Source organism: Rhodnius prolixus, unplaced genomic scaffold, assembly GCF_049639745.1.
Source record: "Rhodnius prolixus isolate KJV_2025 unplaced genomic scaffold, Rpr scaffold_31, whole genome shotgun sequence".
NCBI lineage: Eukaryota > Metazoa > Arthropoda > Insecta > Hemiptera > Reduviidae > Rhodnius > Rhodnius prolixus.
In genome coordinates this window covers 212,834-236,975 of record NW_027411586.1, presented here as the reverse complement: position 1 = coordinate 236,975, position 24,142 = coordinate 212,834, and positions in this window count along the sequence as shown.

The following is a 24,142-nucleotide window of genomic DNA, read 5'->3' as shown; positions in this document are numbered from 1 at the left end:
CCGCTGGTGTATGCTGGCAGTTAGTTACTTTACTTGACGTAGAGATGCGCTGCTGGCGCCAGTATTTCAGTAACAGTTTTTCTTTCATAACTTCTTTAATATTGCGGCACAAACGATGAAACTTGGTGAATCGCCGGCACAAACGACGCCAAAAGGAATAGCAAAAAAAAATTTTAAAAAATCTCAAAGACAAGCGAAATCGCGTGTCCAACTTCCGTCAATTTGGTATGGCCACATTAAATCCTTAAAAACTTTTTCAATTTTTGAGCTAAATGGATGAAGTTCTGGGAAAGGACGGCACAAACGCGGCACAAACGAATGGTAAAAAGAAATTTTGAAAAAACTCAAAAAATAAAAAGTGGCCATTCCAACTTGACATGCGAATATCTCGCCTAAAAATGCGGCACAAACGATGAAACTTTGTGAATCGCCGGCACAAACGAAGCCTAAAAGAATAGTAAAAAGAAATTTTGAAAAAACTCAAAAATAAAAAGTGGCCATACCAACTTGATATGCGAATATCTCGCGTAATAATGCGGCACAAACGATGAAATTTAGCGAATCGCTAGCAGAAAGGAGGCCAAATAGATTGGCAAAAAGAAATTTTGAAAAAATTCAAAATATGAAAAGTTATATCAATTTTTCTCATATTTACTTGACACGCTAATATCTCGCTTGGTATGGCGGTAAAAACGAAAAAAACTTTGTATATTACTAAAATAGTTATTTGTAAAGTTGTAGGTAAAAGAAAAATACTATTATTTGCTGTAATAGATATGTATTTATAGATAAATTATCAACCAATCAACCGCTGGTGTATGCTGGCAATTAGTTACTTTACTTGACGTAGAGATGCGCTGCTGGCGTCAGTATGTCAGTAACAGTTTTTCTTTCATAACTTCTTTAATATTGCGGCACAAACGATCAAACTTGGTGAATCGCCGGCACAAACGACGCCAAAAGGAATAGCAAAAAAAATTTTAAAAAATCTCAAAGACAAGCGAAATCGCGTGTCCAACTTCCGTCAAGTTGGTATGGCCACTTTCAATCCTTAAAAACTTTTTCAATTTTTGAGCTAAATGGATGAAATTTTGGGAAAGGACGGCACAAACGCGGCACAAACGAATGGTAAAAAGAAATTTTGAAAAAACTCAAAAAATAAAAAGTGGCTATTCCAACTTGACATGCGAATATCTCGCCTAAAAATGCGGCACAAACGATGAAACTTGGTGAATCGCCGGCACAAACGAAGCCTAAAAGAATGGTAAAAAGAAATTTTGAAAAAACTCAAAAATAAAAAGTGGCCATACCAACTTGACATGCGAATATCTCGCGTAATAATACGGCACAAACGATGAAATTTGGCGAATCAGCGGCACAAACGCGGCCAAAAAGATTGGCAAAAAGAAATTTTGAAAAATGTTCAAAAAATAAAAAGTTATATCAATTTTTGTCATAATTAATTGACATGCAAATATCTCGCGTAATAATGCGGCACAAACGATGAAATTTGGCTAATCAGCGGCACAAACGAGGCCAAAGAGATTGGCAAAAAGAAATTTTGAAAAATCTTGAAGGCAAGCGAAATCGTACGTCCAACTTCCGTCAAGCTGGTATGGCCACTTTAAATCCTTAAAAACTTTTTCAATTTTTGAGCTAAATGGATGAAGTTTTGGGAAAGGACGGCACAAACGCGGCACAAACGAATGGTAAAAATAAATTTTGAAAAAACTCAAAAAATAAAAAGTGGCCATTCCAACATGACATGCGAATATCTCGCCTAAAAATGCGGCACAAACGATGAAACTTGGTGAATCGCCGGCACAAACAAAGCCTAAAAGAATAGTAAAAAGAAATTTTGAAAAAACTCAAAAATAAAAAGTGGCCATACCAACTTGACATGCGAATATCTCGCGTAATAATACGGCACAAACGATGAAATTTGGCGAATCAGCGGCACAAACGAGGCCAAAAAGATTGGCAAAAAGAAATTTTGTAAAAGTTCAAAAAATAAAAAGTTATCAATTTTTGTCATATTAAATTGACATGCGAATATCTCGCCTAAAAATGCGGCACAAACGATGAAACTTGGTGAATCGCCGGCACAAACGAAGCCTAAAAGAATGGTAAAAAAAAATTTTGAAAAAACTCAAAAATAAAAAGTGGCCATACCAACTTGATATGCGAATATCTCGCGTAATAATGCGGCACAAACGATGAAATTTAGCGAATCGCTAGCAGAAAGGAGGCCAAATAGATTGGCAAAAAGAAATTTTGAAAAAATTCAAAATATGAAAAGTTATATCAATTTTTCTCATATTTACTTGACACGCTAATATCTCGCTTGGTATGGCGGTAAAAACGAAAAAAACTTTTTATATTACTAAAATAGTTATTTGTAAAGTTGTAGGTAAAAGAAAAATACTATTATTTGCTGTAATAGATATGTATTTATAGATAAATTATCAACCCATCAACCGCTGGTGTATGCTGGCAGTTAGTTACTTTACTTGACGTAGAGATGCGCTGCTGGCGTCAGTATGTCAGTAACAGTTTTTCTTTCATAACTTCTTTAATATTGCGGCACAAACGATCAAACTTGGTGAATCGCCGGCACAAACGACGCCAAAAGGAATAGCAAAAAAAATTTTAAAAAATCTCAAACACAAGCGAAATCGCGTGTCCAACTTCCGTCAAGTTGGTATGGCCACTTTCAATCCTTAAAAACTTTTTCAATTTTTGAGCTAAATGGATGAAATTTTGGGAAAGGACGGCACAAACGCGGCACAAACGAATGGTAAAAAGAAATTTTGAAAAAACTCAAAAAATAAAAAGTGGCTATTCCAACTTGACATGCAAATATCTCGCCTAAAAATGCGGCACAAACGATGAAACTTGGTGAATCGCCGGCACAAACGAAGCCTAAAAGAATGGTAAAAAGAAATTTTGAAAAAACTCAAAAATAAAAAGTGGCCATACCAACTTGACATGCGAATATCTCGCGTAATAATACGGCACAAACGATGAAATTTGGCGAATCAGCGGCACAAACGAGGCCAAAAAGATTGGCAAAAAGAAATTTTGAAAAATGTTCAAAAAATAAAAAGTTATATCAATTTTTGTCATAATTAATTGACATGCAAATATCTCGCGTAATAATGCGGCACAAACGATGAAATTTGGCTAATCAGCGGCACAAACGAGGCCAAAGAGATTGGCAAAAAGAAATTTTGAAAAATCTTAAAGGCAAGCGAAATCGCGTGTCCAACTTCCGTCAAGCTGGTATGGCCACTTTAAATCCTTAAAAACTTTTTCAATTTTTGAGCTAAATGGATGAAGTTTTGGGAAAGGACGGCACAAACGCGGCACAAACGAATGGTAAAAATAAATTTTGAAAAAACTCAAAAAATAAAAAGTGGCCATTCCAACTTGACATGCGAATATCTCGCCTAAAAATTGCGGCACAAACGATGAAACTTGGTGAATCGCCGGCACAAACAAAGCCTAAAAGAATAGGAAAAAGAAATTTTGAAAAAACTCAAAAATAAAAAGTGGCCATACCAACTTGATATGCGAATATCTCGCGTAATAATGCGGCACAAACGATGAAATTTAGCGAATCGCTAGCAGAAACGAGGCTAAATAGATTGGCAAAAAGAAATTTTGAAAAAATTCAAAATATGAAAAGTTATATCAATTTTTCTCATATTTACTTGACACGCAAATATCTCGCTTGTATGGCGGTAAAAACGAAAAAAACTTTTTATATTAATAAAATAGTTATTTGTAAAGTTGTAGGTAAAAGAAAAATACTATTATTTCCTGTAATAGATATGTATTTATAGATAAATTATCAACCCATCAACCGCTGGTGTATGCTGGCAGTTAGTTACTTTACTTGACGTAGAGATGCGCTGCTGGCGTCACTATGTCAGTAACAGTTTTTCTTTCATAACTTCTTTAATATTGCGGCACAAACGATGAAACTTGGTGAATCGCCAGCACAAACGACGCCAAAAGGAATAGTAAAAAAAAATTTTAAAAAATCTCAAAGACAAGCGAAATCGCGTGTCCAACTTCCGTCAAGTTGGTATGGCCACTTTCAATCCTTAAAAACGTTTTCAATTTTTGAGCTAAATGGATGAAATTTTGGGAAAGGACGGCACAAACGCGGCACAAACGAATGGTAAAAAGAAATTTTGAAAAAACTCAAAAAATAAAAAGTGGCCATTCCAACTTGACATGCGAATATCTCGCCTAAAAATGCGGCACAAACGATGAAACTTGGTGAATCGCCGGCACAAACGAAGCCTAAAAGAATGGTAAAAAGAAATTTTGAAAAAACTCAAAAATAAAAAGTGGCCATACCAACTTGACATGCGAATATCTCGCGTAATAATACGGCACATACGATGAAATTTGGCGAATCAGCAGCACAAACGAGGCCGAAAAGATTGGCAAAAAGAAATTTTGAAAAATGTTCAAAAAATAAAAAGTTATATCAATTTTTGTCATAATTAATTGACATGCAAATATCTCGCGTAATAATGCGGCACAAACGATGAAATTTAGCGAATCGCTAGCAGAAAGGAGGCCAAATAGATTGGCAAAAAGAAATTTTGAAAAAATTCAAAATATGAAAAGTTATATCAATTTTTCTCATATTTACTTGACACGCTAATATCTCGCTTGGTATGGCGGTAAAAACGAAAAAAACTTTTTATGATACTAAAATAGTTATTTGTAAACTTGTAGGTAAAAGAAAAATACTATTATTTGCTGTAATAGATATGTATTTATAGATAAATTATCAACCCATCAACCGCTGGTGTATGCTGGCAGTTAGTTACTTTACTTGACGTAGAGATGCGCTGCTGGCGTCAGTATGTCAGTAACAGTTTTTCTTTCATAACTTCTTTAATATTGCGGCACAAACGATGAAACTTGGTGAATCGCCAGCACAAACGACGCCAAAAGGAATAGCAAAAAAAATTTTTAAAAAATCTCAAAGACAAGCGAAATCGCGTGTCCAACTTCCGTCAAGTTGGTATGGCCACTTTAAATCCTTAAAAACTTTTTCAATTTTTGAGCTAAATGGATGAAGTTCTGGGAAAGGACGGCACAAACGCGGCACAAACGAATGGTAAAAAGAAATTTTGAAAAAACTCAAAAAATAAAAAGTGGCCATTCCAACTTGACATGCGAATATCTCGCCTAAAAATGCGGCACAAACGATGAAACTTGGTGAATCGCCGGCACAAACGAAGCCTAAAAGAATAGTAAAAAGAAATTTTGAAAAAACTCAAAAATAAAAAGTGGCCATACCAACTTGATATGCGAATATCTCGCGTAATAATGCGGCACAAACGATGAAATTTAGCGAATCGCTAGCAGAAAGGAGGCCAAATAGATTGGCAAAAAGAAATTTTGAAAAAATTCAAAATATGAAAAGTTATATCAATTTTTCTCATATTTACTTGACACGCTAATATCTCGCTTGGTATGGCGGTAAAAACGAAAAACCTTTTTATATTACTAAAATAGTTATTTGTAAAGTTGTAGGTAAAAGAAAAATACTATTATTTGCTGTAATAGATATGTATTTATAGATAAATTATCAACCCATCAACCGCTGGTGTATGCTGGCAGTTAGTTACTTTACTTGACGTAGAGATGCGCTGCTGGCGTCAGTATGTCAGTAACAGTTTTTCTTTCATAACTTCTTTAATATTGCGGCACAAACGATCAAACTTGGTGAATCGCCGGCACAAACGACGCCAAAAGGAATAGCAAAAAAAATTTTAAAAAATCTCAAAGACAAGCGAAATCGCGTGTCCAACTTCCGTCAAGTTGGTATGGCCACTTTCAATCCTTAAAAACTTTTTCAATTTTTGAGCTAAATGGATGAAATTTTGGGAAAGGACGGCACAAACGCGGCACAAACGAATGGTAAAAAGAAATTTTGAAAAAACTCAAAAAATAAAAAGTGGCTATTCCAACTTGACATGCGAATATCTCGCCTAAAAATGCGGCACAAACGATGAAACTTGGTGAATCGCCGGCACAAACGAAGCCTAAAAGAATAGTAAAAAGAAATTTTGAAAAAACTCAAAAATAAAAAGTGGCCATACCAACTTGATATGCGAATATCTCGCGTAATAATGCGGCACAAACGATGAAATTTAGCGAATCGCTAGCAGAAAGGAGGCCAAATAGATTGGCAAAAAGAAATTTTGAAAAGATTCAAAATATTGTAAGGGTTTTTCCCAAAAAAAAACTTTACTTACACAACTAATGCCTGCCACTAGTTATTAAATATGTGGGTTTGATTAAATAATAAAACTCGCTAAAGTTGTAAGTAATAACCTGATTTATTTACACATTAACATTACTCACATTAACATTTACAAGCAACTAACGCTATTCATTACAGTCACCATTTACAACAGTCACAACAGTTTACTGTTACTTACTCACTTCGTAACGCCACAAAACTGTTCCCCGACTGACCACTGGTCCGCACTGCACCGAATTGCACTAGTCTCAGCTACACTAACACAGCTCTACTCATCAACTGACTAATTGCCCAACTAGCTACCACTGAAGCACTCCACAACACTGACTCTCTCAACACTAACTCCGAACTTGACTAAAACTCTCTAAAACTTGATTGAAACTCGATTAACACTGACTTCTCCAGCTGTGTCGGCCTCCTTTTAACTGCGTGCCTCCCTCCAACTGGAACTGCCCTCCTCCAACTCTCTGAGCATAAGTTTCCACGCCCTCCTGATGTTCATTGGCTGGAGAAAACATACTGCCACCACCTCAGCTGTGAGCCGCCTCCTCCCATTCTCCGTCTCTCTCCAACTCCGTCTGTCTCACTCTCACCTGTCAATCACTGGCTGGGAAACACATATGCCACCACCCCAACTGAGGCCTTTCTCTTAGCTGGCTTTTACACAGGTCACTAACTCCTTGAACAATCTAGCCCCTTTCCTTTCTAGTTCATGTATAGACCGCCCTTTTGTCTACACAGTGGTGGCCTGTTACCGACTTTGGTCGCTTAACCCCTAGAACAATCTAGGCCTTTCTTCTTTGCCACAAGTAGATACCGCCCCTTTTGTTTATGCAGTGGCGGCCTGTTACTGACTTTGGTCGTTCAACCTCTAGAACAATCTAGGCCTTTCTTCTCCGCCCAGGTCAACTTCGTTACACTGCTCCCCTCTTAGAACTGTTCGTCCCGAACAGAAGTCTCCTTCGTGATGTAGGGCAGCAATCGGTCCAAGTGTACCACCTTCATCTTGGATCTGGGCGTGCGTTGAATCCGTTACACCAGGTCGTTGAGCCGTGAGACAGTGGTGTAAGATCCTACCCAGCAACTTAGGAGGTTTTCCCTTTTTGCGGACACGTTTGTACGACCAAACTTTCCCACCTCTCTGGAACGTTCTTCCGATGGCCTGCCTGCCATACAAAGTCCTCGTCCGGCCACCCTCCTGTTTCATTCTATCGTGTACCTGTCTACGTGCGGCTCTCCACTTATGGCAAAGGTCCGCAGCACAGCTATCCACGTCCACTTCGTCCGTTCCTAGGCTGCCAATTAAAACGTCACTGGGTCGTCGAAACTCCCAGCCAAACACAATGCTTGCAAGCATTCGCTCTGTGGTCTCTGGAACTGCTGATCGGTACGCCATCTTTAGGGGAGGCGTATGTTCATCCCAGTCCTCCGGATGTTCATTCCCCAAAGACCTCTGATGGCCTTCTAGGGTCCTGATGCTTCGCTCCACCATGCCGTCAGAGTGAGGGTGTAGCGGTGTCGTCCTTGTCCTCCTGACGCCGAGGGTATGGTAGACCGTCGATGCTGCAGCTGCCGTTGACGCGTCCGGATCTGCTACGCCGTGGGCCTCTGCCCACTTACTGAAGTGGTCCATCGTAAACAGGTTACAGCGCATTCTTCGTCTGTAATCAGGAGAAGGTCCTGCCATATCGCTGGCTATCCTCATGCACGGAACTCCAACCTTGTATTGCCTCAGGGCACCATGGGTTTCGCGGCTGGGTCCCTTCCTTGCTACCCACTCGGTGCACCGGCTAGCCCAGTCTGCACCATCTTCCTGGTAGCCTACCCAAGAGAACCGCTGCTTCCGCTTGGCCCATGCCCTCATCACTCCAAAGTGACTCCCAGCGATACCTCCGTGAATTTCCGCTGATAGCTCCTCTTCCTTTCTCGATCCTGGCAGGATTACCCGTTTCCCCTCTTCTTTGCTGTCCACCCTTTTCCGGGCTGGTTCTTCCTGACATTTGAGCACAGACACAATGTTCTCACCCTGGAGTTGTTCCTCCCTGGTCGCTTCAGTGCTACATTCCACTCCTGGTTTAACAATGGTTCTCTTACCTTTATCTTTCTCTTTCTGTCCGCTGCATTTTTCTACTCTTTCTTCTTCCCACGCAGCTTTCTGAACTTCTACACGGCTACACCCTCCTTTAATCTGGTCACATTCACCTAAACATTCCGACCTGCTATCTCCACTACCTGCATCATCCTTGCCACCTTCGTCTTCTTCTTGGATGTTGTCTGCTTCTTGGACCTTTTCTGTTTCGTCCTTCAACAGTGCTTGCACTCATGGTTACATGGCCGTCTGGAAAGGGCGTCGGCATTACCATGGAGTCTTCCCTTCCGGTGGGCTATCCTGAATTGATACTCTTGAAGCCTCTCTATCCAGCGTGCTACCTGACCCTCCGGGTTCTTGAAATTCAATAGCCAAGTCAGGGATGCATGGTCAGTCCGTAACAGGAACGGTTGTCCATAGAGATACTTATGGAAATGTTCCAGCGTCTTCACGATAGCCAGAAGCTCTTTCCTCGTGACGCAGTAGTTCTTTTCAGCCTTAGAGAGGGTTTTGGAGAAGTACGCGATGACTCGTTCTTCGCCATCCTGTACCTGCGATAGTAGACCCCCTATCCCATCCATGCTGGCATCTGTGTCCACGATGAACTCACAACCAGCTCTTGGGTACGCCAAGACTGGGGCTGCTAATAAGGAATTCTTTAGTCTCTCGTATGCTTCTTGGCATTTCGGAGTCCATTCAAAAGGTTGCTCATTTTCAGTTAACCGATGAAGGGGCCTGGCTATATCCGCAAAACCCTGAACGAATCTCCTGTAGTAGGTACACAACCCCAGGAAGCTTCTCACTTCGCGTTTGTCCTTTGGTACTGGCCACGCACTCACAGCTTCGGTTTTCTCGGGATCCGTTCTCACACCTTCCGAGGAAACGATGTGTCCTAGGTATTTCACCTCCCTTCTGAATAGATGGCATTTCTTCAGGCTAAGCTTTAAGCCAACGCTGGACAATTTTTCCAACACCTCTCCCAGGTGCTTGAGGTGTTCCTTCAGGGTTTTGCTGAAAATGATCACGTCGTCCAGGTATATTAAGCAGGTCCTCCAATGTAGTCCTCTTAGAGTGGTTTCCATCAGCCTCTCAAAAGTTGCTGGCGCATTGCAGAGTCCAAATGGCATTACGCTGAACTGCCACAACCCGGTACCCGTTGAGAACGCCGTTTTCTCTTGATCTTCTGGATGTATCTCTACTTGCCAATAGCCACTCTTTAGGTCCAGAGTCGCTAAGGTATCCAGAGTGTCGTCTATCCGTGGCAGTGGATAGCTGTCCTTCTTCGTGATGTCGTTGAGCTTGCGGTAGTCAACACAAAATCTGGTAGAGCCGTCCTTCTTCTTGACCAACACCACGGGAGAAGCCCAAGGACTGCTGGAAGGTTGGATTACCTCTCGTACCTTCATGTCCTCTATCATTTGGTCGACCTCCTGTTGTTTGGCCAACGGAATCCTCCGTGGCGCCTGCTTAATGGGCTGGTGATCGCCGGTGTTGATGCGGTGTTGTACTGTCTTCGTCCTTCCCAGGTCGTGGTCACCGCAGGAAAACACATGATGGTATTTGTGTAATAGCTGCTTAGCTGCTTCCCTTTCCTGAGGTCTCAGATCAACAACTGCACTTTCTATGAATTCGTCTACGACCCTAGGCCTTGGCGTAGATTGCTCCCTAACCAGATTTGCATTGGGTACCTCAGAGCCGGTTATCATATGGACCTCCTCGCATCTACCGATTATTGTTCCTTTCTTCAGTTTTTGGTCGAAGTCCTTGGTGTTCAAAAGTCTAGCCGGTATTGTATTAGTCTTAGCCGAGATGAGCGTCCGTCCTATGAGTATGCCGTTATCGCGCTGCGAAGCCGGCTCCAACACTCCCAGTACTCCTCCTAGTTTTTCCTCCAATGAAACGGTGGCTATGGTTTCACTGCGTGCAGGTAACACAAGGTCTTCCAATAGCGTTGCTTGTCTTATCACCCCAACATCTTCCTTGGACATCTTGAGTATCGTTTCTTCGTTCCCAATTCGAATGGATCTTTCATCGAAATCCAGGACAACTTTGTGTGAATTCATAAAATCCATTCCCAATATGACCGGGTCCGAGATATTCGCTACGACCACCCGATGGGGAATCTGCTTAGTACCCACCTCGATGGTAACTTGGGCTTCCCCTGCGACTTCCATGCTGTCTCCGTTGGCCGTCACGATGAGATACCCTCTTGACGGAGTATGTAGTTTCAAATTCGGTATAAAACCTTTCCTGACGATAGTATGGGTGGCTCCAGTGTCTACAACCATCTGACAGGCTTTCCCTGCTATCTTTCCTTCCAACAGTAGGCTGCTATCTTCACACTCTAGCCGTGACACCTTTATCTGTGTGGGGGCAAAGGAGAAATGAGCCGGCTTTCGCCCCACTAAGCCGACAGCTCGTCGTTTCCCTGACGGTCTTCTTCTTTTGGTTGATTTCTGCGAACAGGACGTGTGCAGTCCCTCTTCATATGTCCAAACTCGTGACAATTATAACACTTCAGGGAATTCCTTTTCTTCGGATTTGAGGGCACCAGTCCTCGAATCTCTCGTATCAATCGCTCCAACACCTCTTCCACTTTGTCGTTGTTCGCACCATCTGTGCTTGTAACGGCGGGCGGCTTCAAGTAGGTCTGTCTCACCCGAACTGGATCCCTCTGGATGCTCTTCTTTACTGTCTCAAACTCCAGAGCTCGAGCCAGCGTCTCCCCGAGCGTCTTCTGTTTGGCCAACTTAAGCGCCTGCTTTAATTCGGGGTCCTTTAGGCCGTCCGTGAAGGCGTCCACTGCAAATCCCTCCAATAGTTCGTCATCTACCCCAGGAAACGCAGCTCTTGCCAAGCGGTAGACATCAGCGCTAAACTGCTGGAGAGCCTCCCCTGGTTGTTGCCGCCTTGTCCTAAATTGCGTGCGGTATAGCTCCTGCATATGCCGGTCGCCAAACCGCCTTTCCAAGTGCCCTGTCAGGAGACTAAAATCCTGTCGGTGAGCCTCTGGAACACTCTGAAGGATGTCCAGAGCTTCTCCCCGCAGCGAGACTATCAACGATGTTACCTTGTCTCGTTCCGTCCAACCATTTGCAGAAGCTGCCGCATCAAACTGCAGTAAATAATTGGCCCACGATGAGGTCCCGTCGTAGGCTGGAGGTTTGATTTGTGGTCCGGCTCCGTGCGCGGCTCTCGGGCCTTCGTTTTGTGGGTGACCGGTCCCGGCACTCTCCAATCTTTGCCTCACATACTGCTCTACCTCGTCGATTTTCTTCTCCATCTCGGCTTTGCCGTCTCTCATTTCCTTCTGGACTTGATTTACTTCGTCTTGAACTTTACCGATTTCATTCTTCATTTCTTCTTGGATCTTACTCATTTCCCTGGTTATTTCCCTTGTTATTTCTTCTTTCATCTTTTCCTGGCCCTTGTTTACCTCATCTAGGTGCTTTCTCATGTCTTCCTTCATTTCGTCTTTGCACTTTTTCAGATCTTCTTTCATTTCATCCTGGCCCTTTCTCACATCTTCCTTCATCTCCCTCATCAGTGTCATTAACTCTTCCATGCTCCGCTTCCTAGTACTCACTGGCATATAACACTCGTCGGTTTTCCAGAACTTCCAGCAATTTACCCGATCTAATAAAATCACACTTATTCGTTTAGCGGTTTTACTAGATCCCACTTCTGACACCAATGTAAGGGTTTTTCCCAAAAAAAAAACTTTACTTACACAACTAATGCCTGCCACTAGTTATTAAATATGTGGGTTTGATTAAATAATAAAACTCGCTAAAGTTGTAAGTAATAACCTGATTTATTCACACATTAACATTACTCACATTAACATTTACAAGCAACTAACGCTATTCATTACAGTCACCATTTACAACAGTCACAACAGTTTACTGTTACTTACTCACTTCGTAACGCCACAAAACTGTTCCCCGACTGACCACTGGTCCGCACTGCACCGAATTGCACTAGTCTCAGCTACACTAACACAGCTCTACTCATCAACTGACTAATTGCCCAACTAGCTACCACTGAAGCACTCCACAACACTGACTCTCTCAACACTAACTCCGAACTTGACTAAAACTCTCTAAAACTTGATTGAAACTCGATTAACACTGACTTCTCCAGCTGTGTCGGCCTCCTTTTAACTGCGTGCCTCCCTCCAACTGGAACTGCCCTCCTCCAACTCTCTGAGCATAAGTTTCCACGCCCTCCTGATGTTCATTGGCTGGAGAAAACATACTGCCACCACCTCAGCTGTGAGCCGCCTCCTCCCATTCTCCGTCTCTCTCCAACTCCGTCTGTCTCACTCTCACCTGTCAATCACTGGCTGGGAAACACATATGCCACCACCCCAACTGAGGCCTTTCTCTTAGCTGGCTTTTACACAGGTCACTAACTCCTTGAACAATCTAGCCCCTTTCCTTTCTAGTTCATGTATAGACCGCCCTTTTGTCTACACAGTGGTGGCCTGTTACCGACTTTGGTCGCTTAACCCCTAGAACAATCTAGGCCTTTCTTCTTTGCCACAAGTAAATACCGCCCCTTTTGTTTATGCAGTGGCGGCCTGTTACTGACTTTGGTCGTTCAACCTCTAGAACAATCTAGGCCTTTCTTCTCCGCCCAGGTCAACTTCGTTACAATATGAAAAGTTATATCAATTTTTCTCATATTTACTTGACACGCTAATATCTCGCTTGGTATGGCGGTAAAAACGAAAAAAACTTTTTATATTACTAAAATAGTTATTTGTAAAGTTGTAGGTAAAAGAAAAATACTATTATTTGCTGTAATAGATATGTATTTATAGATAAATTATCAACCCATCAACCGCTGGTGTATGCTGGCAGTTAGTTACTTTACTTGACGTAGAGATGCGCTGCTGGCGTCAGTATGTTAGTAACAGTTTTTCTTTCATAACTTCTTTAATATTGCGGCACAAACGATGAAACTTGGTGAATCGCCGGCACAAACGACGCCAAAAGGAATAGCAAAAAAAATTTTAAAAAATCTCAAAGACAAGCGAAATCGCGTGTCCAACTTCCGTCAAGTTGGTATGGCCACTTTAAATCCTTAAAAACTTTTTCAATTTTTGAGCTAATTGGATGAAATTTTGGGAAAGGACGGCAGAAACGTGGCACAAACGAATGGTAAAAAGAAATTTTGAAAAAACTCAAAAAAAAAAGTGACCATTCCAACTTGACATAAGAATATCTCGCCTAAAAATGCGGCACAAACGATGAAACTTGGTGAATCGCCGGCACAAACGAAGCCTAAAAGAATGGTAAAAAGAAATTTTGAAAAAACTCAAAAATAAAAAGTGGCCATACCAACTTGACATGCGAATATCTCGCGTAATAATACGGCACAAACGATGAAATGTGGACAATCCGCGGCAAAAACGAGGCCAAAGAGATTGGCAAAAAGAAATTTTGAAAAATGTTCAAAAAATAAAAAGTTATATCAATTTTTGTCATAATTAATTGACATGCAAATATCTCGCCTAAAAATGCGGCACAAACGATGAAACTTGGTGAATCGCCGGCACAAACGACGCCAAAAGGAATAGCAAAAAAAATTTTAAAAAATCTCAAAGACAAGCGAAATCGCGTGTCCAACTTCCGTCAAGTTGGTATGGCCACTTTCAATCCTTAAAAACTTTTTCAATTTTTGAGCTAAATGGATGAAATTTTGGGAAAGGACGGCACAAACGCGGCACAAACGAATGGTAAAAAGAAATTTTGAAAAACTCAAAAAATAAAAAGTGGCTATTCCAAATTGACATGCGAATATCTCGCCTAAAAATGCGGCACAAACGATGAAACTTAGTGAATCGCCGGCACAAACGAAGCCTAAAAGAATGGTAAAATGAAATTTTGAAAAAACTCAAAAATAAAAAGTGGCCATACCAACTTGACATGCGAATATCTCGCGTAATAATACGGCACAAACGATGAAATTTGGCGAATCAGCGGCACAAACGAGGCCAAAAAGATTGGCAAAAAGAAATTTTGAAAAATGTTCAAAAAATAAAAAGTTATATCAATTTTTGTCATAATTAATTGACATGCAAATATCTCGCGTAATAATGCGGCACAAACGATGAAATTTGGCTAATCAGCGGCACAAACGAGGCCAAAGAGATTGGCAAAAAGAAATTTTGAAAAATCTTAAAGGCAAGCGACATCGCTTGACAACTTCCGTCAAGCTGGTATGGCCACTTTAAATCCTTAAAAACTTTTTCAATTTTTGAGCTAAATGGATGAAGTTTTGGGAAAGGACGGCACAAACGCGGCACAAACGAATGGTAAAAATAAATTTTGAAAAAACTCAAAAAATAAAAAGTGGCCATTCCAACTTGACATGCGAATATCTCGCCTAAAAATGCGGCACAAACGATGAAACTTGGTGAATCGCCGGCACAAACAAAGCCTAAAAGAATAGTAAAACGAAATTTTGAAAAAACTCAAAAATAAAAAGTGGCCATACCAACTTGATATGCGAATATCTCGCGTAATAATGCGGCACAAACGATGAAATTTAGCGAATCGCTAGCAGAAAGGAGGCCAAATAGATTGGCAAAAAGAAATTTTGAAAAAATTCAAAATATGAAAAGTTATATCAATTTTTCTCATATTTACTTGACACGCTAATATCTCGCTTGGTATGGCGGTAAAAACGAAAAAAACTTTTTATATTACTAAAATAGTTATTTGTAAAGTTGTAGGTAAAAGAAAAATACTATTATTTGCTGTAATAGATATGTATTTATAGATAAATTATCAACCCATCAACCGCTGGTGTATGCTGGCAGTTAGTTACTTTACTTGACGTAGAGATGCGCTGCTGGCGTCACTATGTCAGTAACAGTTTTTCTTTCATAACTTCTTTAATATTGCGGCACAAACGATGAAACTTGGTGAATCGCCAGCACAAACGACGCCAAAAGGAATAGTAAAAAAAAATTTTAAAATATCTCAAAGACAAGCGAAATCGCGTGTCCAACTTCCGTCAAGTTGGTATGGCCACTTTCAATCCTTAAAAACTTTTTCAATTTTTGAGCTAAATGGATGAAATTTTGGGAAAGGACGGCACAAACGCGGCACAAACGAATGGTAAAAAGAAATTTTGAAAAAACTCAAAAAATAAAAAGTGGCCATTCCAACTTGACATGCGAATATCTCGCCTAAAAATGCGGCACAAACGATGAAACTTGGTGAATCGCCGGCACAAACGAAGCCTAAAAGAATGGTAAAAAGAAATTTTGAAAAAACTCAAAAATAAAAAGTGGCCATACCAACTTGACATGCGAATATCTCGCGTAATAATACGGCACAAACGATGAAATTTGGCGAATCAGCGGCACAAACGAGGCCAAAAAGATTGACAAAAAGAAATTTTGAAAAATGTTCAAAAAATAAAAAGTTATATCAATTTTTGTCATAATTAATTGACATGCAAATATCTCGCGTAATAATGCGGCACAAACGATGAAATTTAGCGAATCGCTAGCAGTAACGAGGCTAAATAGATTGGCAAAAAGAAATTTTGAAAAAATTCAAAATATGAAAAGTTATATCAATTTTTCTCATATTTACTTGACACGCTAATATCTCGCTTGGTATAGCGGTGAAAACGAAAAAAACTTTTTATATTACTAAAATAGTTATTTGTAAAGTTGTAGGTAAAAGAAAAATACTATTATTTGCTGTAATAGATATGTATTTATAGATAAATTATCAACCCATCAACCGCTGGTGTATGCTGGCAGTTAGTTACTTTACTTGACGTAGAGATGCGCTGCTGGCGTCAGTATTTCAGTAACAGTTTTTCTTTCATAACTTCTTTAATATTGCGGCACAAACGATGAAACTTGGTGAATCGCCGGCACAAACGACGCCAAAAGGAATAGCAAAAAAAAATTTTAAAAAATCTCAAAGACAAGCGAAATCGCGTGTCCAACTTCCGTCAAGTTGGTATGGCCACTTTAAATCCTTAAAAACTTTTTCAATTTTTGAGCTAAATGGATGAAGTTCTGGGAAAGGACGGCACAAACGAATGGTAAAAAGAAATTTTGAAAAAACTCAAAAAATAAAAAGTGGCCATTCCAACTTGACATGCGAATATCTCGCCTAAAAATGCGGCACAAACGATGAAACTTGGTGAATCGCCGGCACAAACGAAGCCTAAAAGAATAGTAAAAAGAAATTTTGAAAAAACTCAAAAATAAAAAGTGGCCATACCAACTTGATATGCGAATATCTCGCAAAATAATGCGGCACAAACGATGAAATTTAGCGAATCGCTAGCAGAAAGGAGGCCAAATAGATTGGCAAAAAGAAATTTTGAAAAAATTCAAAATATGAAATGTTATATCAATTTTTCTCATATTTACTTGACACGCTAATATCTCGCTTGGTATGGCGGTAAAAACGAAAAAAACTTTTTATGATACTAAAACAGTTATTTGTAAACTTGTAGGTAAAAGAAAAATACTATTATTTGCTGTAATAGATATGTATTTATAGATAAATTATCAACCCATCAACCGCTGGTGTATGCTGGCAGTTAGTTACTTTACTTGACGTAGAGATGCGCTGCTGGCGTCAGTATGTCAGTAACAGTTTTTCTTTCATAACTTCTTTAATATTGCGGCACAAACGATGAAACTTGGTGAATCGCCAGCACAAACGACGCCAAAAGGAATAGCAAAAAAAATTTTTAAAAAATCTCAAAGACAAGCGAAATCGCGTGTCCAACTTCCGTCAAGTTGGTATGACCACTTTAAATCCTTAAAAACTTTTTCAATTTTTGAGCTAAATGGATGAAGTTCTGGGAAAGGACGGCACAAACGCGGCACAAACGAATGGTAAAAAGAAATTTTGAAAAAACTCAAAAAATAAAAAGTGGCTATTCCAACTTGACATGCGAATATCTCGCCTAAAAATGCGGCACAAACGATGAAACTTGGTGAATCGCCGGCAGAAACGAAGCCTAAAAGAATACTAAAAAGAAATTTTGAAAAAACTCAAAAATAAAAAGTGGCCATACCAACTTGATATGCGAATATCTCGCGTAATAATCCAGCACAAACGATGAAATTTAGCGAATCGCTAGCAGAAAGGAGGCCAAATAGATTGGCAAAAAGAAATTTTGAAAAAATTCAAAATATGAAAAGTTATATCAATTTTTCTCATATTTACTTGACACGCTAATATCTCGCTTGGTATGGCGGTAAAAACGAAAAAAACTTTTTATATTACTAAAATAGTTATTTGTAAAGTTGTAGGTAAAAGAAAAATACTATTATTTGCTGTAATAGATATGTATTTATAGATAAATTATCAACCCATCAACCGCTGGTGTATGCTGGCAGTTAGTTACTTTACTTGACGTAGAGATGCGCTGCTGGCGTGAGTATGTCAGTAACAGTTTTTCTTTCATAACTTCTTTAATATTGCGGCACAAACGATGAAACTTGGTGAATCGCCGGCACAAACGACGCCAAAAGGAATAGCAAAAAAAAATTTTAAAAAATCTCAAAGACAAGCGAAATCGCGTGTCCAACTTCCGTCAAGTTGGTATGGCCACTTTCAATCCTTAAAAACTTTTTCAATTTTTAGCTAAATGGATGAAATTTTGTGAAAGGACGGCACAAACGCGGCACAAACGAATGGTAAAAAGAAATTTTGAAAAAACTCAAAAAATAAAAAGTGGCTATTCCAACTTGACATGCGAATATCTCGCCTAAAAACGCGGCACAAACGATGAAACTTGGTGAATCGCCGGCACAAACGAAGCCTAAAAGAATAGTAAAAAGAAATTTTAAAAAACTCAAAAATAAAAAGTGGCCATACCAACTTGACATGCGAATATCTCGCGTAATAATACGGCACAAACGATGAAATTTGGCGAATCAGCGGCACAAACGAGGCCAAAAAGATTGGCAAAAAGAAATTTTGAAAAATGTTCAAAAAATAAAAAGTTATATCAATTTTTGTCATAATTAATTGACATGCAAATATCTCGCGTAATAATGCGGCACAAACGATGAAATTTGGCTAATCAGCGGCACAAACGAGGCCAAAGAGATTGGCAAAAAGAAATTTTGAAAAATCTTAAAGGCAAGCGAAATCGCGTGTCCAACTTCCGTCAAGCTGGTATGGCCACTTTAAATCCTTAAAAACTTTTTCAATTTTTGAGCTAAATGGATGAAGTTTTGGGAAAGGACGGCACAAACGCGGCACAAACGAATGGTAAAAATAAATTTTGAAAAAACTCAAAAAATAAAAAGTGGCCATTCCAACTTGACATGCGAATATCTCGCCTAAAAATGTGGCACAAACGATGAAACTTGGTGAATCGCCGGCACAAACAAAGCCTAAAGGAATAGTAAAAAGAAATTTTGAAAAAACTCAAAAATAAAAAGTGGCCATACCAACTTGATATGCGAATATCTCGCGTAATAATGCGGCACAAACGATGAAATTTAGCGAATCGCTAGCAGAAAGGAGGCCAAATAGATTGGCAAAAAGAAATTTTGAAAAAATTCAAAATATGAAAAGTTATATCAATTTTTCTCATATTTACTTGACACGCTAATATCTCGCTTGGTATGGCGGTAAAAACGAAAAAAACTTTTTATATTACTAAAATAGTTATTTGTAAAGTTGTAGGTAAAAGAAAAATACTATTATTTGCTGTAATAGATATGTATTTATAGATAAATTATCAACCCATCAACCGCTGGTGTATGCTGGCAGTTAGTTACTTTACTTGACGTAGAGATGCGCTGCTGGCGTCAGTATGTCAGTAACAGTTTTTCTTTCATAACTTCTTTAATATTGCGGCACAAACGATGAAACTTGGTGAATCGTCAGCACAAACGACGCCAAAAGGAATAGCAAAAAAAAATTTTAAAAAATCTCAAAGACAAGCGAAATCGCGTGTCCAACTTCCGTCAAGTTGGTATGGCCACTTTCAATCCTTAAAAACTTTTTCAATTTTTGAGCTAAATGGATGAAATTTTGGGAAAGGACGGCACAAACGCGGCACAAACGAATGGTAAAAATAAATTTTGAAAAAACTCAAAAAATAAAAAGTGGCCATACCAACTTGATATGCGAATATCTCGCGTAATAATGCGGCACAAACGATGAAATTTAGCGAATCGCTAGCAGAAAGGAGGCCAAATAGATTGGCAAAAAGAAATTTTGAAAAAATTCAAAACATGAAAAGTTATATCAATTTTTCTCATATTTACTTGACACGCTAATATCTCGCTTGGTATGGCGGTAAAAACGAAAAAAACTTTTTATATTACTAAAATAGTTATTTGTAAAGTTGTAGGTAAAAGAAAAATACTATTATTTGCTGTAATAGATATGTATTTATAGATAAATTATCAACCCATCAACCGCTGGTGTATGCTGGCAGTTAGTTACTTTACTTGACGTAGAGATGCGCTGCTGGCGTCAGTATGTCAGTAACAGTTTTTCTTTCATAACTTCTTTAATATTGCGGCACAAACGATGAAACTTGGTGAATCGCCAGCACAAACGACGCCAAAAGGAATAGCAAAAAAAAATTTTAAAAAATCTCAAAGACAAGCGAAATCGCGTGTCCAACTTCCGTCAAGTTGGTATGGCCACTTTCAATCCTTAAAAACTTTTTCAATTTTTGAGCTAAATGGATGAAATTTTGGGAAAGGACGGCACAAACGCGGCACAAACGAATGGTAAAAAGAAATTTTGAAAAAACTCAAAAAATAAAAAGTGGCCATTCCAACTTGACATGCGAATATCTCGCCTAAAAATGCGGCACAAACGATGAAACTTGGTGAATCGCCGGCACAAACGAAGCCTAAAAGAATGGTAAAAAGAAATTTTGAAAAAACTCAAAAATAAAAAGTGGCCATACCAACTTGACATGCGAATATCTCGCGTAATAATACGGCACAAACGATGAAGTTTGGCGAATCTGCGGCACAAACGAGGCCAAAAAGATTGGCAAAAAAAAATTTTGAAAAATGTTCAAAAAATAAAAAGTTATATCAATTTTTGTCATAATTAATTGACATGCAAATATCTCGCGTAATAATGCGGCACAAACGATGAAATTTGGCTAATCAGCGGCACAAACGAGGCCAAAGAGATTGGCAAAAAGAAATTTTGAAAAATCTTAAAGGCAAGCGAAATCGTACGTCCAACTTCCGTCAAGTTGGTATGGCCACTTTAAATCCTTAATAACTTTTTCAATTTTTGAGCTAAATGGCTGAAATTTGGCGAATGAGCGGCACATACGCGGCACAAACGAATAGAAAAAAGAAATTTTCAAAAAACTCAAAAAATAAAAAGTGGCCATTCCAACTTGACATGCGAATATCTCGCCTAAAAATGCGGCACAAACGATGAAACTTGGTGAATCGCCGGCACAAACGAGGCCAAAGAGATTGGCAAAAAGAAATTTTGAAAAAGTTCAAAAAATAAAAAGTTATATCAATTTTTGTCATAATTATTTGACATGCAAATATCTCACGTAGTAATGCGGCACAAACGATGAAATTTGGCTAATCAGCGGCACAAACGAGGCCAAAGTGATTGGCAAAAAGAAATTTTGAAAAATCTTAAAGGCAAGCGAAATCGTACGTCCAACTTCCGTCAAGTTGGTATGGCCACATTAAATCCTTAATAACTTTTTCAATTTTTGAGCTAAATGGCTGAAATTTGGTGAATGAGCGGCACATACGCGGCACAAACGAATAGTAAAAAGAAATTTTCAAAAAACTCAAAAAATAAAAAGTGGCCATTCCAAATTGACATGCGAATATCTCGCCTAAAAATGCGGCACAAACGATGAAACTTGGTGAATCGCCGGCACAAACGAAGCCTAAAAGAATGGTAAAAAGAAATTTTGAAAAAACTCAAAAATAAAAAGTGGCCATACCAAATTGACATGCGAATATCTCGCGTAATAATGCGGCACAAACGATGAAACTTGGTGAATCGCCGGCACAAACGAAGCCTAAAAGAATAGTAAAAAGAAATTTTGAAAAAACTCAAAAATAAAAAGTGGCCATACCAACTTGATATGCGAATATCTCGCGTAATAATGCGGCACAAACGATGAAATTTAGCGAATCGCTAGCAGAAAGGAGGCCAAATAGATTGGCAAAAAGAAATTTTGAAAAAATTCAAAATATGAAAAGTTATATCAGTTTTTCTCATATTTACTTGATACGCTAATATCTCGCTTGGTATGGCGGTAAAAACGAAAAAAACTTTTTATATTACTAAAATAGTTATTTGTAAAGTTGTAGGTAAAAGAAAAATACTATTATTTGCTGTAATAGATATGTATTTATAGATAAATTATCAACCCATCAACCGCTGGTGTATGCTGGCAGTTAGTTACTTTACTTGACGTAGAGATGCGCTGCTGGCGTCAGTATGTCAGTAACAGTTTTTCTTTCATAACTTCTTTAATATTGCGGCACAAACGATGAAACTTGGTGAATCGCCAGCACAAACGACGCCAAAAGGAATAGCAAAAAAAAATTTTAAAAAATCTCAAAGACAAGCGAAATCGCGTGTTCAACTTCCGTCAAGTTGGTATGGCCACTTTCAATCCTTAAAAACTTTTTCAATTTTTGAGCTAAATGGATGAAATTTTGGGAAAGGACGGCACAAACGCGGCACAAACGAATGGTAAAAATAAATTTTGAAAAAACTCAAAAAATAAAAAGTGGCCATACCAACTTGATATGCGAATATCTCGCGTAATAATGCGGCACAAACGATGAAATTTAGCGAATCGCTAGCAGAAAGGAGGCCAAATAGATTGGCAAAAAGAAATTTTGAAAAAATTCAAAACATGAAAAGTTATATCAATTTTTCTCATATTTACTTGACACGCTAATATCTCGCTTGGTATGGCGGTAAAAACGAAAAAAACTTTTTATATTACTAAAATAGTTATTTGTAAAGTTGTAGGTAAAAGAAAAATACTATTATTTGCTGTAATAGATATGTATTTATAGATAAATTATCAACCCATCAACCGCTGGTGTATGCTGGCAGTTAGTTACTTTACTTGACGTAGAGATGCGCTGCTGGCGTCAGTATGTCAGTAACAGTTTTTCTTTCATAACTTCTTTAATATTGCGGCACAAACGATGAAACTTGGTGAATCGCCAGCACAAACGACGCCAAAAGGAATAGCAAAAAAAAATTTTAAAAAATCTCAAAGACAAGCGAAATCGCGTGTCCAACTTCCGTCAAGTTGGTATGGCCACTTTCAATCCTTAAAAACTTTTTCAATTTTTGAGCTAAATGGATGAAATTTTGGGAAAGGACGGCACAAACGCGGCACAAACGAAAGGTAAAAAGAAATTTTGAAAAAACTCAAAAAATAAAAAGTGGCCATTCCAACTTGACATGCGAATATCTCGCCTAAAAATGCGGCACAAACGATGAAACTTGGTGAATCGCCGGCACAAACGAAGCCTAAAAGAATGGTAAAAAGAAATTTTGAAAAAACTCAAAAATAAAAAGTGGCCATACCAACTTGACATGCGAATATCTCGCGTAATAATACGGCACAAACGATGAAGTTTGGCGAATCTGCGGCACAAACGAGGCCAAAAAGATTGGCAAAAAAAAATTTTGAAAAATGTTCAAAAAATAAAAAGTTATATCAATTTTTGTCATAATTAATTGACATGCAAATATCTCGCGTAATAATGCGGCACAAACGATGAAATTTGGCTAATCAGCGGCACAAACGAGGCCAAAGAGATTGGCAAAAAGAAATTTTGAAAAATCTTAAAGGCAAGCGAAATCGTACGTCCAACTTCCGTCAAGTTGGTATGGCCACTTTAAATCCTTAATAACTTTTTCAATTTTTGAGCTAAATGGCTGAAATTTGGCGAATGAGCGGCACATACGCGGCACAAACGAATAGAAAAAAGAAATTTTCAAAAAACTCAAAAAATAAAAAGTGGCCATTCCAACTTGACATGCGAATATCTCGCCTAAAAATGCGGCACAAACGATGAAACTTGGTGAATCGCCGGCACAAACGAGGCCAAAGAGATTGGCAAAAAGAAATTTTGAAAAAGTTCAAAAAATAAAAAGTTATATCAATTTTTGTCATAATTATTTGACATGCAAATATCTCACGTAATAATGCGGCACAAACGATGAAATTTGGCTAATCAGCGGCACAAACGAGGCCAAAGTGATTGGCAAAAAGAAATTTTGAAAAATCTTAAAGGCAAGCGAAATCGTACGTCCAACTTCCGTCAAGTTGGTATGGCCACATTAAATCCTTAATAACTTTTTCAATTTTTGAGCTAAATGGCTGAAATTTGGTGAATGAGCGGCACATACGCGGCACAAACGAATAGTAAAAAGAAATTTTCAAAAAACTCAAAAAATAAAAAGTGGCCATTCCAAATTGACATGCGAATATCTCGCCTAAAAATGCGGCACAAACGATGAAACTTGGTGAATCGCCGGCACAAACGAAGCCTAAAAGAATGGTAAAAAGAAATTTTGAAAAAACTCAAAAATAAAAAGTGGCCATACCAAATTGACATGCGAATATCTCGCGTAATAATGCGGCACAAACGATGAAACTTGGTGAATCGCCGGCACAAACGAAGCCTAAAAGAATAGTAAAAAGAAATTTTGAAAAAACTCAAAAATAAAAAGTGGCCATACCAACTTGATATGCGAATATCT